Source organism: Chelonia mydas, chromosome 10 (genome assembly GCF_015237465.2).
Source record: "Chelonia mydas isolate rCheMyd1 chromosome 10, rCheMyd1.pri.v2, whole genome shotgun sequence".
NCBI lineage: Eukaryota > Metazoa > Chordata > Testudines > Cheloniidae > Chelonia > Chelonia mydas.
In genome coordinates this window covers 3508663-3526943 of record NC_051250.2, presented here as the reverse complement: position 1 = coordinate 3526943, position 18281 = coordinate 3508663, and the positions used below count along the sequence as shown (strand labels likewise).

General features: G+C 50.3%; 1 protein-coding gene across 2 annotated transcripts in view; it reads left to right on the top strand.

The window, feature by feature from the left end:
* RAB26 (RAB26, member RAS oncogene family) overlaps positions 1 to 18281 on the top strand; it is a 213126-nt gene that overhangs the window by 160575 nt on the left and 34270 nt on the right. The window lies entirely within an intron of this gene.

The following is an 18281-nucleotide window of genomic DNA, read 5'->3' as shown; positions in this document are numbered from 1 at the left end:
TGTGAATCATAGAATCATAGAATATCAGGGTTGGAAGGGACCCCAGAAGGTCATCTAGTCCAACCCCCTGCTCGAAGCAGGACCAAGTCCCAGTTAAATCATCCCAGCCAGGGCTTTGTCAAGCCTGACCTTAAAAACCTCTAAGGAAGGAGATTCTACCACCTCCATAGGTAACGCATTCCAGTGTTTCACCACCCTCTTAGTGAAAAAGTTTTTCCTAATATCCAATCTAAACCTCCTCCATTGCAACTTGAGACCATTACTCCTCGTTCTGTCATCTGCTACCATTGAGAACAGTCTAGAGCCATCCTCTTTGGAACCCCCTTTCAGGTAGTTGAAAGCAGCTATCAAATCCCCCCTCATTCTTCTCTTCCGCAGACTAAACAATCCCAGCTCCCTCAGCCTCTCCTCATAAGTCATGTGCTCTAGACCCCTGTGGCCGAGCTCTTTGCAGGCCCCTAGAGGGGAGAGGTTCCCAGGATGGCTCTCGGTCACGCAGCTGTACTTGCAAAGCCCTGGGATGCAGGGAGGGAGGTTTGCAGGAAGGGGGAGTGAGAGGCCCCCAAAGAGCGGCTGTTAGGCAATCCGGGAAAGTCCCACGGGGTGGGGGCAGCAGTTTAGCAGAGAAGTAAATGCAAAGATAAATAGAGGAGCTTTGGGTCTGTAATTCCAGCGGGGCTGGGGGAGTGATTTGCTTTGGAAGTAAGCGTCCTCTCTCCCACGCAGACCTTGTGCTGGCTCCATGCCGGGGAGCCTCGGTCTGAACGAGCCCTGGGGTTCCTTCCTGGGGAAATGGAAATCACTAATTAGTCCCCCTTTACCCTCTCCCTGCCCCCATTATGGCCAAGAAGCCAGGAACCGAACAGGCTCTGGAGACTGAGCTCCTGTCTCTGCAGATCAGGGCTGGGCTGGGGACAGAGAGGGAAAACCTGCTCCCTGCTGCTGCCCTTGCTGTACCTGCTGGGTCAGCAAAAGGCTCCCGTCTCCAGGGAGGTCAGTCCTGCCCCTTTCCCCGAGCTCCCTTGCGTGCTGATGTCTCTAGCAGGAGCAGCGGGAGATGAGATGAAAGAAGAAGGGAAAAGTCTGAGAACAGGCTGCCGGCAGGGCAGGCTGTAACCAGGCCCCACTTGAAAGCTTTCCGCAAGGCCTTTCAACTCCAGAGATGAGGGGGTTTCCCCTGCACTTGGCATCTGGAGCCCTGAGCGGCACACAGAGCACGTGGTGTCGCTTCAGCCTGTGTCAAAGGGGAGCCGGGGCAGCGCGAGGGCTTGGCCGTCGCTGTGCACTCACACGAGGGGCAGGGAGGTCTCCAGGTGCAGCAGTCGGACCAGCAGGTCGTCCTGCCTCCAGCCCGTTCCCCCGGGGTGCGGGAGCTGCTCTGGGGAGAGAATTCAAAGCTGAGCTCCCTGGCTCAGTTCACAGCCCTGGGGTGGTTCCAAGCCAGCCCCGTTGGCGCACGCCCAGCTCACCCCGCTGTGCCAGGCCAGCTAGAGAGGCAGGAGCGCTCAGCTGGGCTTGCTGTCTTGCGGATCTTCCCGGCAGGGGTGTGGGACTGAGCGGTGCTGCGTTCTCCCCTGCCGTGGGTTCCGTCACCGCTGTTGTTCGGCGTTGCCTGCCATGCTGTCAGAGTCGACCAGACGAGAGAGGGCCGGTGTGCGTCTCCGGCCCCTGGCTTTGCCGGGCTTATCCGCGGGTGGCTCCTGGGGGCATTAAATACCCTGGAAAATCTGCGGACACTTGTTCCCCTGGAAGTGGCTCCCTCTGACACTGCTCTGTGTGCCTGCTCCCTGCTCAGTCCCCTCAGCCTGCACCTTGTTAACAGCGAATGGCAGTGGTCTTTAAACATCCAGGTTCCTGGTCTGTTTGGCACTCTGGGGCTCCTGCTGCAGGTTGAGACTAGCCTGGCTCAGCCCCATATTCATAACTCCTGATGCTGCCCCAGCCCCCTGCTCCACTGCACTGAGTGGCCCCTGGAGCCAGGGCTCATGGGGGTGCTGTGGGTCAGTCATTCCTGTGACTAATGCACACAGATTTCAGGCTTCTTGTCCCTGGCGACTCCCGCTCAGCATGGAACCATGAGGAAAAACAATGCAAGGCAGCCAGATCCATCCCTGGGGGAACTTGGTTGAACCCAGTGGCATTTGTCCGGGGATGGAATCAGCCCAGATAGTTTAAAAGGCAAAGGACAGGGCTGTGCTGTGACAGGCTCTCAGAGCCCGCAGCCTGGAGGGTGCCAAAGCGTGCGCCCTCCCTGCAGCGCTGGCTGAACAGAGTACAGTGAGCATATGGATCACCCCACCCCCCATCATGATCCCTCCGCAGGGCATGAACCCCAGACCTTCAGCACCAAAGCACAGCCTCTGCCATTTGAGCTTAGGAAGTAACTCCATTGGCAGGGAGCAGTAGTTGGCTGTTATCCTCTGAAGCCAGGATGCACATTTTGAGTGTTACTCTCACAGACACACGCCCAAATGGGACCAGCTCTGCTGACTAGCAAGGAGAGACAACAGGGCCACAGTCTCATTCCTTCTCTGCCCTCTTAGGGGCTGGCGCTCACAGCCCCAGACTTGAGCAGAAGGTGGGGCTGAACAGGTGATAGGTCTAGCAGCTAGACCCTGAATGGGTGCTGGGTTGGGCACAATCTCACCCACCATAGGAGAGCTCCTCTGAAATGCACACTGCCTTTCCCCACCTCCCTCGGTCCTACTGGGCCCTGAGGCCCGGCGGCGCAGCTGACGAAGTGCTGGCATTTCATGATGAAAATATTTTGGCACCATGTGGCTGTGCTGTTTGTTAGTAACTTTCGATGCTTGTCAAAGGGGCTGTTAATTACGGCTCTCTCCCTATTAACATAAACATATAAAATAGTCATCTGCTGACTTAAATATTTGTCCACTCCAGAATGAAAATATAATGACTGAATAGCATTTCTGAGAGGCTCATTTGCTGGTTGGTTGGCTGTCCTTGCCTTTCCTACCTATTAACTTTAAATGTCGCGGCCGTACTTCCCTGCCATTCTTCCACTCTGGGCTGACTGTGCAATGCTCGTGCTTTTGGGTAGCGAATATAAATGGATGGTGCCCACATCCTGGGCCAACAACACTGGGAAAGGCAGATCTTTGCCATTCGTACCTTTTGAGTGTCTCAGTGAGTTCCTTTCTCTAGAATGCCCATACCCGCTCCTAAAACACGTATCTGGGATCATTGCATCATCTGGCCGTGAAGGAGTTAAAGATAGAAGGTTTCTTTTTCCTTTTTTCTTTTTAAAGAACACGGTCAAGATGAAAATCATGCCAAAGAAAAAGTGCCTCCCCACCCTGGACCCTCCCACCCCCATTCTAAGAACCGCCTTTGCTTGTTAAAACGGCCAAAAGTTTAAACCTCTCCTTGGAGAGGGCTTCCCATTTTCCCCAGCTAACGCAGGCCGGTTCCCCATGTATCCCCAGATTTACTGACTGGTTCCTCCTGCGCTAGCACAATGCTGCTCCGATTTGCGTCCCCAGTGCTGCAGGGGAATGGTTCAATCCAAAGGTTCGCTCCAAGCTTTATTTTAAAAGAGCGGTTCACGTCTTATTCCAGAAAGCTCAGCTGTTGGGTTTTTTTTTGCATAGATCCTGAATTCTAGCCCTTGCTAACTTTGCCCCTGTTCTTTAAAAACGTTTGTAGTTGTTTTTTATTCAGTTTGTTGGTTGTTATGTGACGGCTCCTTCCCCACAGCCCCGGGGTGCCACTTGGAACTGGGGTAGCAGTGAGCCTGCCTGACCCACCTTCCCAGGCTCCCTTTACACCGTATTGCTGAGGCAAGCCAGGCAAGCTGTTCCCCAGGCTTCAGACTGCACTTTACCAGCACGCACACAGGTAGGGACAAACCTAGCTGCAGCTATACACACAGATGCTGAGATCAGCTCTGCATGGGAAGGCTCAGCTAAGGAATTGCTCAGTACTCAAGTGCACACCCACCTCTAGTGGGTAAACCCAAAATTGTACCATCTTGCGCTGCACAGGGAACTGTACAGCATACGCTCATGAAATTCACCCCCTCCCTCAATGTGGAGAGAGATATACACAGCTTTCTGCCCCAAGTTATGATTTCCACACACACTGGTTTTAGACAAAACAAAAGCAAGTTTATTAAGTACAAAAGGATAGATTCTAAGTGATTATGAGGGATAGCAAATAGATCAAAGCAGATTACCTAGCAAATAAAACAAACATGCAAACTAAGCTTAATATACTAAAGAAACTGGTTATAAGTAGCAAATTCTCACCCTAAATGTTGTTTTAGGTGGATTGCAGAGAGTCTTGAAGGCAGCTTAAAATTCCAGATATTCCTTTCACGGGCCAGACACCCTTTAGCCTGGGCTCAGCCCTTCTCCCCTAGTCCAGTCTTTTAGTTCTCAGGTTTCCAGCAGTCCTCTTTTTTGGGTGGGGAGTCGATGAAGAACCAGCCATGACGATGTCACTCCCCTGCCTTAAATAGGTTTTGCATAGGGTGGGAACCCTTTTTCTCCCAGTGTGGTTCCCACCCCAGTTAGTGGAAAAATACCAGTATTATCATGGAGTCCAGCACCAGGTGATTTGGTCACATGACCCTGCAGCCATAACTCAGAGGCTGTTTGTAATGTCCCCAGGAAGACTTCCTGGTGGGAGATGATTAGCATCTTCAAAGACCTATTGTTTTCCCTACTGGCCCTTCCCAACTGGCCATCCAGACTGATTGCATTCTGACTAGTGGGCGTTCTCCAGGTGTAAACACATTTGTGATAGATGCAAAGACAATATTCCTAACTTCAGATACCAGAATGATACAGGCATACAAATATGATAATCATATTCAGTGAATCATCACCTTTCCAATGAGATCTCACATGCCCCATCTTGCAAAAAAACACATCTCAGTTATGCCATAATCATATCATAACCAGATCTCTATGAAGACTACGGGGCGTAGTGTCACCATTAAGTTGAGAAAAATGAACAGAAATACGTGGGGTGTCTCTCTTTCATCTTCAGTCTTATTTACTTTGTGTTCCTCAGCCTGCGTGGCCTCGTGCTGGGATCAGGGAAAACATCCCTTTCTGATGCACTGAAGCATGGCACGGTTCAGCACGATATTGGATTATAGTGATTTTTTTGTTTACCATCCTCTGAAGAATCCAGCATTTTCCACTGTCAGAGACAGGGTTCTAGACTACCTGGAGATTTGATGTGCTCTGATGTGGCAGGGTACCCTACGCACCAGGCCGGTATTCTGCTCCAGTTCTGCAGGAGGCTGTTAACACATCCAAGGGATCAAATGATCTGATTCTGTATAACAGGAGACTAGAGGGACCCTTGGTCTGCTCCATGGTGTCAGTTGCTTTATTCTTGCCTCACAAGGGACAAGGGAAGGCTCTGAAGCTTTCACAGGTTTGCTAATCCTGATTACAGGTAGCTATACAGGAGTCTTAAGATTTATCACATGCTGGACTGAAGTTGGATATGTGCATACATCAGCTCTCTGAATTCCTTGCTATAAATCAGAGCAAGAAACCCTTTTCCGTTGCTGGTAAAATGGCATTTTGGGATGTATAAGTAGGGGCATTGCCAGCAGATCGAGGGACGTGATCGTTCCCCTCTATTCGACACTGGTGAGGCCTCATCTGGAGTACCGTGTCCAGTTTTGGGCCCCACACTCCAAGAAGGATGTGGAAAAATTGGAAAGAGTCCAGCGGAGGGCAACCAAAATGGTTAGGGGACTGGAACACATGAGTTATGAGGAGAGGCTGAGGGAACTGGGGATGTTTAGTCTGTGGAAGAGAAGAATGAGGGGGGATTTGATAGCTGCTTTCAACTACCTGAAAGGGGGTTCCAAAGAGGATCGCTCTAGACTGTTCTCAGTGGTAGCAGGTGACAGAACAAGGAGTAATGGTCTCAAGTTGCAGTGGGGGAGATTTAGGTTGGATATTAGGAAAAACTTTTTCACTAGAAGGGTGGTGAAACACTGGAATGCGTTACCTAGGGAGGTGGTGGAATCTCCTTCCTTAGAAGTTTTTAAGGTCAGGCTTGACAAAGCCCTGGCTGGGATGATTTAGTTGGGGATTGGTCCTGCTTCGAGCAGGGGGTTGGACTAGATACCTCCTGAGGTCCCTTCCAACCCTGATATTCTATGATTCCATGAAGAAAAGAGGATGGGGATTAGAAAGCACCTCTAGCAAGACCACCTGGGAAGATTATGTAATTAGCCACAAGAAGAATGGTTTTCTTCCTTTCTTACAAGCTCTGACCTCCCTGCAGCCTGATTGCTGTTGCAGGTATTTCTCAGAGCGGCAGTTTCAGAACTGCTGTCTTCGCTGACAGTTTGTTTCTCAGCACCTAGAGTACAGCTGGCCATGTGGCCTTTCACCCTCTATCCTTTAATCACAGGTTATCAGTGAGCGGCAACTAGGGTTTAGCCGGCTGCCCATCATCATCAAATCAATAGAAATAGCAAAGTCCCCAGTGGACTACATGCAGTCTCTGGCACTTCCCACGTTGGGATGTGGAGGTGTCAGTGTTGAGGTTTGGGGGTCATTACTTGTTAGTATGTCTGGGCACTCTGTAATGTGCTCTTTTGTGATCCATTTTAATTCACAGCACAATAAAAGGGCAGATCCACTGTCATTCTCAAAGAAGGGATGTTGACATTTGCAGTATTGCCTGTCCCAAACGTTCAAAAATCGTGAGTCAGGCCTTAGAAAATCGTGAGGTTGGCTTAAGATTAAACAAAGAAATAATAAAATAAAAATAAACTGATGGGTTCTTATTTTCCTTCTGGTTTTTTAGCCTTTGGAGTTCATGTTTTCAAGCTTTTCTTTGCAACTACAAGAGCTAGAAAGGTTTCAGAGTAACAGCCGTGTTAGTCTGTATTCGCAAAAAGAAAGGGAGTACTTGTGGCACCTTAGAGACTAACCAATTTATTTGAGCATAAGCTTTCGTGAGCTACAGCTCACTTCATCAGATGCAAGTAAGCTAGAAACTTTCTTTTTTTTTTTAAATGAAAGTTGAGATTCTCACATAATCACAGGACTCCGGGAGCTGGAGCATTAAGAAAAATACCAAACAGCGTGAGACCTTTGCAATATACTAGCGAGAACTGGCAATGCTGGCAGACTGCTCGTGTGTGTCGGTGTTTGCAGGATCAGACTCCTAATAGGTAATTACATATTAGTGTTTGGGGGAGGAATTTGAAAGACTGAACTTCCCTTGTGCCTGGGGCATGTTTTAGTGGGCTGCATGTGATCCCTGCTGGCCTCCTGGAGGGTGCTTTTGTTTCAATGTTGTTGCCAGAGGGAAATTTTACCTTGTAGCATCAAACTTTCATCTGGAATCCAAGAGTTTCAAAGTCACTGGGAACTTACATATTGTGAGGGGCTCCACTGTTGGATCCTGAACCAGGATCAGGGCCTAAAATGCCATATCCATAGCTCAGATCCTTCTCTCCAAGATCAGTTTGCATTGGCCTCGAAGGCACCAGAACCATGTGGTTGTGCAGCTGTGCAGGGAGGCAGGCCAGAGAAGGCCCAGGTAGGGTGAGTCTGTGAATCTATGCGCTGTGAAGCTTTGCTCTGCAGAGGCTCCATCCCCAATGGGGGGGGGCGGGGGTGAGTTGCTGTGTGTGTGTGTGGTGGAGGGTGTCCTGCTGGGGAATTGGTCTAGAGGGGAGGATTCTGTGCTGAGCCCCCCCCCAATCCATCCTCGTGGCTCCATCAAACAAGCCATGTGTGTGCAAAACCTCATTTAGCTGGAGGTTTGTGCAGGGAGGCACAAATCATAGAGTATCAGGGTTGGAAGGCACCTCAGGAGGTCAGGAAGGGTCCAGTCTTTTATTCAGTTACAAACCTGCCCCCTCTGAACACCGCTATTTGAAGCCATTAATTGGCATTTAATTAACATGGAGTAATTGCAATCCGGCCCGAACAGAAGCATTATCTAGGGGCGCTTAAATTTGGAGCGTGGCAGTTCTGAGCAGGCCTCGCTTTCGTTTTGTGGCATTGGGTTGTGCTGTAACAATAACCATATTACCACTCAGCGTTTGTCCAGTGCTGTCCGTCTTTGGAGGGCTGTGAAGCACTAACTAATCCTCGCAGCCCGCCCTTGATGTGCCAGCCTCACACTCATGAATATTAGTCACAGACATGCAGCAAGGGGAAAACAGATCCTTCTCTAGCAGGCAGGGTGCTTGCTTCCAAAGGCATTTGTGTTTTCTTTATTCTGGGTTAAAGGGATGCTGTTAATCCCATAATTTAGGGCAAATCTTTGCAAACTGTATCTCCCTGCAGGAAAATGACATCAATTGTGTCCCTCTTCACTCCTGCCCTGTATTGTTTATAATAGCACCATCACCATTTGTTGGCTCCTGCCATTATGATGGAACACTTCCTCTCCTTCATTGTGTGCTTTGAGGAAATAGTTAACTGTTGACGCTCTAAAGCACTGGGGTTAGCACCCATTGAGAGGAAATGGGCAGTTCAGACCTCTCAGCTATTGTTTCAGGCTCTCTGCAAACTCAGACATCCCAGTATCATTTTCACAGAGGTCACATTTTTTAAGTTTTTCTTTGCAACCAAACTAACTAGACTTATTTTTTTTTTAATCAAAGCTGAGACTCTACACAACAATTGAGAGGTCTACCCAACCCCCCTGGCTAACATTTTGTGCCTCCTGACGCTGGGTGGGGAAATACTGATTTAGGGCTCTAAATGTATTTCCAGTTATTAACCAAAAATATACTAGAAAACAAGGTGTTACTGTAACATGAGCTCTGGTCATTTAAATATATACAGTTAATCCTGACTGTGTCTCGCTCCAAGTGTTTATATTTATGAAGATGTTCGAGGGCTGACCGTTGACATCTGCTCTCGGCAGTGAGAGAAAGGGGGTGACAGGTTAACTTGAGCAGCTAATTTCTGCTCTGTATAATTACAACACAGGCTGGGAAACATGTCCATGGTAATCTACCGCAGCCAGCTTTATGGGTGAGGCTGTGAACATATGTCTCATTTATTGTCCACTGCCGCCACATCATCCTGATGGGCAAGATTTGAAGCTGCAAACAAAAGCAGCCGCTGACGAAGCCCGTTGCACTCTCTTAGTGGCCCCACTGTTGTGTTTTTGGTGACTTGCAGTGGTGCGAGGTGCCACTTGAGCGGGTCTGTTTCACCCATGTGGATTTGAAGTCCAGAGAAATTCGGGCCCATTCATGATTGTAAAATCCCTGAGCGTGATGGAAATATGAGGCCCTCGGTGGTTCTGTGACCTGTCCCTCAGAGGCAGAAGGGGAGAACTGCTGCCAACTTGATCCTCTGGATGGCAGGAGGGCAGGAAGGGTGAGCTGAATAAAAGCAAGCTCCCTGGGGGAGAGGGAGGTCGCTGTGAGCTCCTATGAGAGGAGGGATGCTTCCTGCCTTCCATGGCTGGGCGTAGTTCCCATTGCCATGAGAATCAGTCCTCATGCTTCGAGGGGGAGGTGATAACCAGCTGGGGTCAGGAGGGAATCCTTCTCCTTTCCCCTGGGGCCTTGTCCTCAGTGGTTGGGGGGAATGGCATGTTCTTACCTCATGGGAGACACCTCACGGTAAAATCACAGTGAAGACAAGGCAGCTCGTTGTGTTCACGCGAGTTAGCAAGGTGAGTTAAAGCTTAGGGTGCCCGCAACTGGGGCGTGGGCAGTCTGGCTTTGTGAATCGAGCAGTGGGGAGGATCAGAGCCAGTTAGGAACCGAGCACGGGAGCAAGACTGGAGCAGGGCAAGGAAAAAGTGGGCACAGGAGCGATCGCGGCTGTGGGCAGAAGCACTGAGCCACCAGCCTGCTGCTGCTGGGCTTCAGACGATGTCTGCTGGCTCCCCGAAGCCAGTCGGGCAGGTCAGTCAATCAGGCGGTTCTGCTGTAGCTCCTCTAAGTTCATGAGCCTGCCTGGAGACTGAGCGAACTAGTCCCAGGCTCGGCGGCAGGAATTTGTTCCCGACACCAGGCTGCAGAGTTAACTCACGTGTTGCCGCTCCACACATACCAGTCAGCCTTTCCCTTGAGCGTGGTGATGCTCCTATCTCGAGTTCCTAGCCCATTGGGGTACAGGCTAAAGCTCCAGTTAGCACAATTTGTCGTCTGCTAACACGCCCACTATGTAGTGTGGACGCAGGCTAGCTCCACTCAAGCGCTGCTCGTCCTCCAGCGCCTTCCCACAATTCCCCCCTTGTGCCCAGAAAGGACAGACAAGTTCTCCCACAATTCACAGAGCGGTTCAAAGGAACAGGGGCTGTACCCCCAAAGCTCGCAGCACCTCAGTGTGGCCGCAGCAGCTCCAGGGTTGTCTCAGGGGGTGGCTGCTCTCACTTGAGCGGGGCTGCCCTGAGAGGAGTAGCTGGAGCACCGATAACTGCAGGTAACTGCTCAGTGCAGCCGTGTCCATCGTCAACTCCACCTGCTAACTCATGTGAAAACTGCCAACTGCCTTGTCTTCCCAAGGGTTTTACCCGGCGTTAGCTAGCTCTAGCCAAGAGTGCACCTTTTGCCTTAGTGTCGTGTGTACGTTACTTCAGAGTAAGGGGTCACGTCTTCCCCATGATCGGGTTTTGTCTGCTGCTGGAGACAGGATTCCGTGGTACAGGGACCTCTCGTCTCTTCCCTGTGGCACGCCCCTAGATATTTTTTTTTTTGCTAGGTCTGGTTTACACTTAAAAGTGTGGCCAGCATAGCTCTGTCAGTTAGCAGTGTGCAGGAATCCACTCCCCCAAAGGAACTTAGCTGTGCTGGCGAAAGCCCTCGTGTTGATGCTGTTTCACTATCAGAAAACTGCTTTTGCCGATTACAGCTTGTTTTGTTTGAGAGACTGGTACAAGCTGTACTAGCAAAAGCAGCCTCTCCAGTTTAAGCTGCATCTCCACTAGCAGAGTTTGCTGCTACGGCTGTACCGGTGCGATTGTACCAGCAAACACCTTCTAGTGCAGACCAGCCCCAGTCCATTGATTGCCAGCTGATGCTGAGATGGCTCAAACATTTGTAAAAGCTAGTGTGGACGCTCGCCAAACACCTGTTCTTTGCCCTTGGCGGGCCGCCAGTGTTGTAGGTTGGGGATTCGTAAGCAAGTCACTGGAGGTAAAGAAGTCCAGTGCAGGAAAAGCCAGTGAGGCCAGCACATCGTTACCCAGTAAGCGCCCCTCGATTGCAATTGCACTCTTGCTGCGCCCTGCACGTCTGTAGTGCTGTCTCAGTAATAACCGTGACGTGCCTCTGGTCCCTGCAATGCCACCAGCCTGTGAGCGCCATTTGTACTTAGCAGCAGGGCAAAGAGAGAAGCCTGAGATCATGAAAGCTTCCCCTTGAAATCCTTCCCCAGCCCCAGCCAAGATAAGGGGAGTGAGGATTGCACCTTGGGAATGGGTCTCGAAGCCAGGGGATGCTAACCAGGGCACCCAGCTTATCCTGCTCCTCTGAGCAGAGCAGCTGCAAACAAACCATGTCTCATGACAGGCGGCTGGCAGGGCTCTTGGCTGCCTGCAGAGCCCCAGGCAGGGCAGCCCCTGGAGCACAAGCATGGTCCAGGCTGCCCGCCACGTGATAAGGCAAGAGGCTTGGGAGGAGCGGTGTGTATCTGTAGCAATCCCAGGACTCTGCAGACCCGGAAGGGAGGAGGAAGCGGCCGGTAGGCAGGCTTTGACGACACAGGACTGACCGTATGGGCAAGGCTTTCACTGAATAGTGGCTCCTGTTGTCTCTGCGGGGTCCCAGCAGCAACACCTGGCATGGATCCTATTAGGAAGCAGTGTCGCTCTGCACTCTCCAGATGTCCTCTCTCTACTCCTCTCCTGACCAGCTCTGAAGTGCAATAGCTTTGTCATGCTGTGATGCTCCTCCGGGCCAGGAAGGGGTTGTGTCACCGCTTGCTCTGTGATCCTGGATGTCTCTGCTGGGTGCATCTTGGGCTCAGAGTCCTGACACCAACAGCCTGTGTACAGCACGGTGACGTCCCCCTGGTGTCCACCAGCCGGTTACTCCTCATGGGGCGACACCAACAGCCCCCAGTTCTCCCCCCAGCACGTCTTTCTCCGCCATGCTCAGCCCCTCTTCTGTAGCACCCGCAAACCTGATCAGGCTCACTGCACCTGTGTAACGTTCGGGTTACACCCTTTAGAGAGACAGTGCACGGCAGCTGATTAACTTAACTGGGGTTGACAAAACCCCCACTCCAAGCAAATTACTTAGTTGCTCTATGGTAGAAGTGAAATGCAAGCCCAAAGGGACAGAGGTTTAGGTGATACCAAGGATAAGTAATCAGGATAGAAATGGTTACAGACAAAGAGACATAAACATCCACTTCTAGACTAAATTCAACTTAACTAGAGCCTTTTGTTCAAAGAAGTTTTTCTCCCCACAGTCTTTCTTCCAGCATGGCTGGCCCGTTCTTTAGCCAGGACCCAGCGCACACAGCTTAAAGCACTTGGTTTCTTTGACTCCTCAGGTGAAGGGTAACTTAAGGCTTCTCTCACGCTTTCTTTGTAGCCCAGTAAACCTTGGAAATGTATTCCTTGGAGGTGTATCGCCTGATACAGTCCCCTGATGGGCTTAGATGCCATGCTGGTTGGTGTATACGCTATGCAGGTCTTTCCCCTGCTTGTGATTTTTACAAGGCAAGCAGTCTTCCTGCAGTCTCCTGTACAAACAAATAGCCACTGTCCTTGGCCACACCTGGCTTCAGGTGCTGGCCCCTTTCTTTTGTCTGGAAAAACCTTTATCGGGTTCCCCTGACGTGCCTGGTTTAAACCCAATTTAGTCGCATATTTCCAGCACTTCTGGATAATTCTTTGTAGGTTAACCATGGCTACATCATGCAGGAATGTTAATGATCAATGAGTTGTTCGCTCTCCGGAGAGATATTACATGCCACCGTTTGGGTCTACAGCATGACAACAATGTGTGAGATGCACTGAGTATGTCAGGCCTGAAGAGAGTGGCTGAGGAGTGAGCCTCTATGTCACAAGGTTACACTTTGTCTAGATGAGCCCTGGCAGGACTTCTGCCCAACACACTAGCAGCCACTCAGTGTGAGACACCTGCCCCTGGTGAGCAAAGGCCGCTGGGTGTCTGTAACAGCCCTAGTGAGGAGCTGCCACTGTGCATTGCAGGGCAGCCCTGGCCAGGAGAAGCAAGAGAAAGCCACTTCGGAATCTGCCACCTCTTTGTATGTTAAATTTTTATCCCTACAAAACAGGCTACCTGGGTTTTCCACTGGATGTCTCAGGGAATTAAGGGCAGCTGTCAATGGGAAGGCTCCTCTAATCATTAGGAGACACATCAGATCCTCACATCTCTGCGCTTCCTTGGAGTCTGTTGTTTAAATAACACCAATATTCCTTGGGTGAGTTGGTGCCATGGACACTGATGATAGGCACAGTCCCTACTCATGGGAGGAGTGCCTGAAGTCAATGATACTAGTAAACGTTACTCGTGTGGGGAAGGGATCAGGATAGGTAACAGTGGGGAAAAACCTGCTACCCTCCAGGGGCGTCATCCGCAGCGGCTCACAGACCATTAGCCTTGGCACTATTCAATTCTTACTGCTTTTTATAATGGACAATGGTCATGTTTATTTTTAGCAATTGTTCAATTTTATTGATGTAAATGTGGGGATTTGCACATTTTTAAATGTTTTATCTATTTACATTTTCACAGTTGTGAGAAATGATGTGGGGGCGGGGTCAGACAAATAATAATTTAATGACAGTAGCCACTGAGATTCAGACCGTTACAGCTTTATAACGGTTAAAACACAAACAGTCAACATCGTATGTCAAAATTTGAACCTGAAATCAAACTGTAATACGGTCTCAAGCAGCAATGTTTTTACTCTACCTATCTGTACATTTCCATTACTGATTAAAAAAAAGAAAGTAAGTTTGGGTGCATACGATGAAATCAACATTTATCAGCATTTACCAAGAAAAATCCTACCGTTCCAAGCCTACCAATTATCCAGATTTGGGGTAAAATCCCGGTGACCCCTGGGGACATGACTACATTTTATCTAAATTTTGGGAGTTTTTTAGGCATCCAGCTTTCCCAACGAAACTCCAGCCGACATGGGTCAGCGAAATACCAGGGGCTGGGCATCTCTCTGGGGGCTGGCTTTGCACTTCCAGTAGGCTGGTGGGGTAGTCTGGGAACCGTTCCTGCCTCAGCGGGGTTCAGTGTGTCGTCTCCTGCTGCAGCTGTTGTTTAACCTTGGGGTTTCATCCACCCCCACCCCACCCCTCAATGCCTGAGGCCTCGACCATCGTTCCTTCCCACGCTGGCCCTGGCGTGTCACTCTGACCAGTAAGCGATCTCCCCGGCTCCTTGCGCTGTTCGGTTTCCCGCCCTGCTGCGGGTGTTGCTAGCAGTGCGGTGTTTGCTTATTCATAGCAGACGTGGCCTTGGAGCCGGAGCAGATGATATTTGCTTAGCAACCCCAACGAAGCACCTTTATTTGTTTGATTTTCCAAACAGGCTTTTTCTTTTTTCCCCTAGCTGTGGGGGCTAATGGAACAGAGGAGGCTGTGTTTTCTCTCCGAGCCTTTAAGGCAGCAAGTTTGGGGTTAGTTTGTGCAGTTTGATTTCGGGGATGGGTGAAGAGCAATCGGGGATTACGTTGGCCTCTACACTGTTGTTATCAGGGAAGAGAGAGGCTCGTGGGTGGGGGTGGGGTCTCGGTGGCAGGGACGGGGGTGAGGAAAGTCCTGTCCAAATTACACCCGTAGCCACCCCACCTGAGGCTGCTCAGAACTGCCCTGCTGAGCCGGGAGAGGCAGATGGAGCCAAGATTTGGAGACCTCCAAATGGAAATCCAGGGCTTTCAGGAGCTGACCCAGTAGGGGGTGCTTTCCCCTGGATCAGTGCTGCCCCAGCATGGTGCTACAGGGCACAATGGAAGGGCTGCCAACCCTCCAGGATTGTACTGGAGTCTCCAGGAATTAAAGATTAATCTTTGTCATGTGACGAAACCTCCAGGAATACAGCCAACCCAAACTGGCAACCCCACGCTGTGCTGTCTGTCAGAAACTCCACGAAACTGAAGTGCCAGCTCTGTGTGGCCATTAAAGATCCAGGGCCTGTCTGTTAACTTGGGCAACTTGTTCCATTCCTCAACTGAATATTGCTTTCCTCCCTTCCTGCCCCAGTGTTGCTGTGTGCAACCCTAAACAGCCGCTGCCGTCCCATCTGAGGTGGCTGTATTTGGATGGGGGGTGACTCCAGCAGACAGCCTATAAAGAGTTTTCAGATTCAGCAGGAGGAAAGGAGTTTAGACAGCAGTACAAAATCTGAGCCAATTCTTGGTTTAAACATTAGAACAAAGAGTCACTTCTTCTCTTTAGGAATTAAGCTAAGTGTGAGTCAGCCCAGCAGAAATAATCCGGATTTCAACTTTCATGGCCAGCTTGTGACTTTTTCTTTACTGGATTAGGATAAATCCGAATAGTTGAGGCGTTTGCGGGTGATATTTTTGAAGCTGAAATTGTACGATTTGTTAATCTGAGCACATGTGATGCCTCCAGTAACTCGAGAAACAAGCCGTGATGTGTAGCTTTGCAGCTCCTAAGGGTTTCCTGATTAAACTCCTTGAAGACTCTGCCTCTTTGAGAAATGCAGTTGTCATATCTCTTGACCCCACAGTCCTCCGTTGTCACTTTGCTACAAACGGTCAATCGCAACATTTACAACCAGGGGTGGCAAAATAAAACCGAAAGAGCCCAGCTGAAAGGGTGACTGGCTGGATTGTGGCAAGCCCAAAGTCTGACCTGTCCTAAAGCTTGTGTTTTAAAATGTTCCCATGATGAAAGGGGAAAAGCTAAGAGCCCTTCCAGACCAGGGGGTGGGAGCAGTATAGAAAGCCCAGCTGCACCCCATCACGGAAGCCCGAGGCATCCTGGTTCGTTGGGCTCCTTCACCATACGCCCATGGTTAGTGTTTGTATCCGGTAGCACATCCAGGTCCCACCACGCATAGGCCTGGTCTACACCTAAAACTTCAGTCGACTGATCTGCGTCACTAAGGGATGTGAAAAAGGAGATTGTCGTGAAGCTGAGCTACGCCACAGTGCGGCCACTGCTAGGTCGATGGAAGAATTATTCCGTCACCCTAGCTACCGCCTCTTAAGGGCGTGGGGTTACTACAGCGACGGGAAAAACCTCTTCCCTCCCTGCAGCAAGTGTCTCCACTACCATGACGCAGACGCTGTGCTGCCGTGGTGCCCGTAGTGTAGACGTACCCAAGCAGGAGACCGCCCCTGCCCCCACGAGCTCATGATCCAAATGAGCAAGACAAAGAAGCAGTAGAAGAAGGGGTGTATTAGTTCCCCGTTTCACAGATGGGATCTGGGGCACAGAGGCCTCAGGTCAGCAAAGCACTTGAGCGCGTGCTTTATAAGCAAGGGATGGACTTTGCCACATTCTTAATTGCTCTGCTGACTTGTGACTTGTCTGGAACCATACGGAGAGTCAGTGGCAAAGCCGGTCCCCTCCCCGTGCTTCACCACTAGTCCAGCCTTGCTTTCTAGCATCATGCTGCCCCGGGCCAGCTCCCATTTTGTAAAGCTGGCAGGCACTTGGCACTGATGAAATTCCTGCTCTTCTGAGAGCCTAGAGTTACCTGGCCATGGGCATCGCTACGTATCAAAGTCGGTTGGGCGGTTGTGCTGATGTCAGCACTCTGGCATGGGAACCAGCTTGTTCATCTTCATCTCTCCACTGATTGCATCTTCTTCTACCCCTCAGTACAAAACTCCGTTTGGCTCAAACCAGTCTCTTGCCAATGTCCTTTTTAAAACTAATGGAAAGTCCCTTTTCCTAGGGAACCCTTCGCACTTCCCATGAGCAAACAGATGGCCAGCTCCAGTGAACCAGTTGCGTGTGCCCATGTGAAATGACCATTTGACAGTGCTCCCTGGGCAAGACCTTACCATAAACATAGTTTCAGTCCAGAGCAAAAAAAGATTTACACCAGACATGGGAATCCCCTTCGTAGCTTTCTAATGGAAGTGCTGAACTATGCCCATGCAGAAAGAGGCGCTCACATTAAAATCGCTAGAGAGGACAACAGCAGATTGCACCCAGTAGCATGTTCCTTTCTGCGGAGCGGCGCAGATGGTTCTTGGTTCTTTGCAGATCTCTTGTCTGTCCTGTCTGCTTGCCTCTCTGCACACTAGTATTTGCTAACAAAACAGTGTCTTAAGTGAGGAGTTAATGGCTAGCCTGAAGCAAAACTATTATACATTGGTGGCTTTAAAGGCCAGAAGGGGCATTCGGTTCATCTGGCCTGACCCGTAAAATACAAGCCGGAGAACTTCCCCCACTGATTTCTGCGTAAGTCCAATAACTTGTGCTTAAGCTAGAGTGGATCTTTCAGAAAGAGCCATCGGCCTTGATTTAACGACCCCAAGTGATGGAGATCCCACTGGGTCAATTGCTCCGGAGGTAATTACCCTCAATGTTGAAAATGTGCACCCCAGTTCCAGTCTGAATTGGTCTAGCTTCAGCTTCCAGCCGTCGGGTCTCATTCTGCCTCTGGCTGCTAGATTAAAGAGCAATCTGCTATCAGAGACCTGCTCATCATGTAAGCACTTACAGACCACAAACAAGTCGCTTCTTAACCGTCTCTTCGGTACGCTAAATAGAGCGAACTCCTTAGGTCTGTCAGCTGTGCAAGGCACATTTCAGGTCCACGATTACTTCCTGGGCGCCAAAGAATTTCAGGAAGACCAGCCTTCATTTGGCTTCAATTCATGGCAATGGTTCCATTCTTGTGGGTTTGAAGGGCCTGAACAGAGGGCAGAGAGGTTACCACTACTGAGGGCAGATCTTTAGCTTTGGGATTTGCAGGGCACCGGCTCAATTCCCAGCCAGGAGAGGTCCCTGTAATGGATAGAGCATCTCGCTAATTAGAACTAAAAAAGCCCATTTTACCCACCCCTTCGAGCAATGCAGGAGTGAGTGCTCCCTGCGGTATTTTATCCAGGCCAGTTTCAAACATCTCACACAATGGTGCTTTCGCTGTTGCCCCAGCAAGACCAGGTCCTGGGATAACAGACCTGCAGAGCTGGCCCTAAGAAGCAGAACCGGCCACGGAGACACGCGGATACCCCAACAGTAGGTGCCGTGAGAACCCAGGGAGAGTCGAAAACACCCTTCAGTGTCAGTTGTGGGCCTCTCTCTGGTCTTACTGCAGATACAACCACTGCCATACACGGCCATGACTGGGCACCTTGCTGACAGCCCCAGCAGAGAGCTCA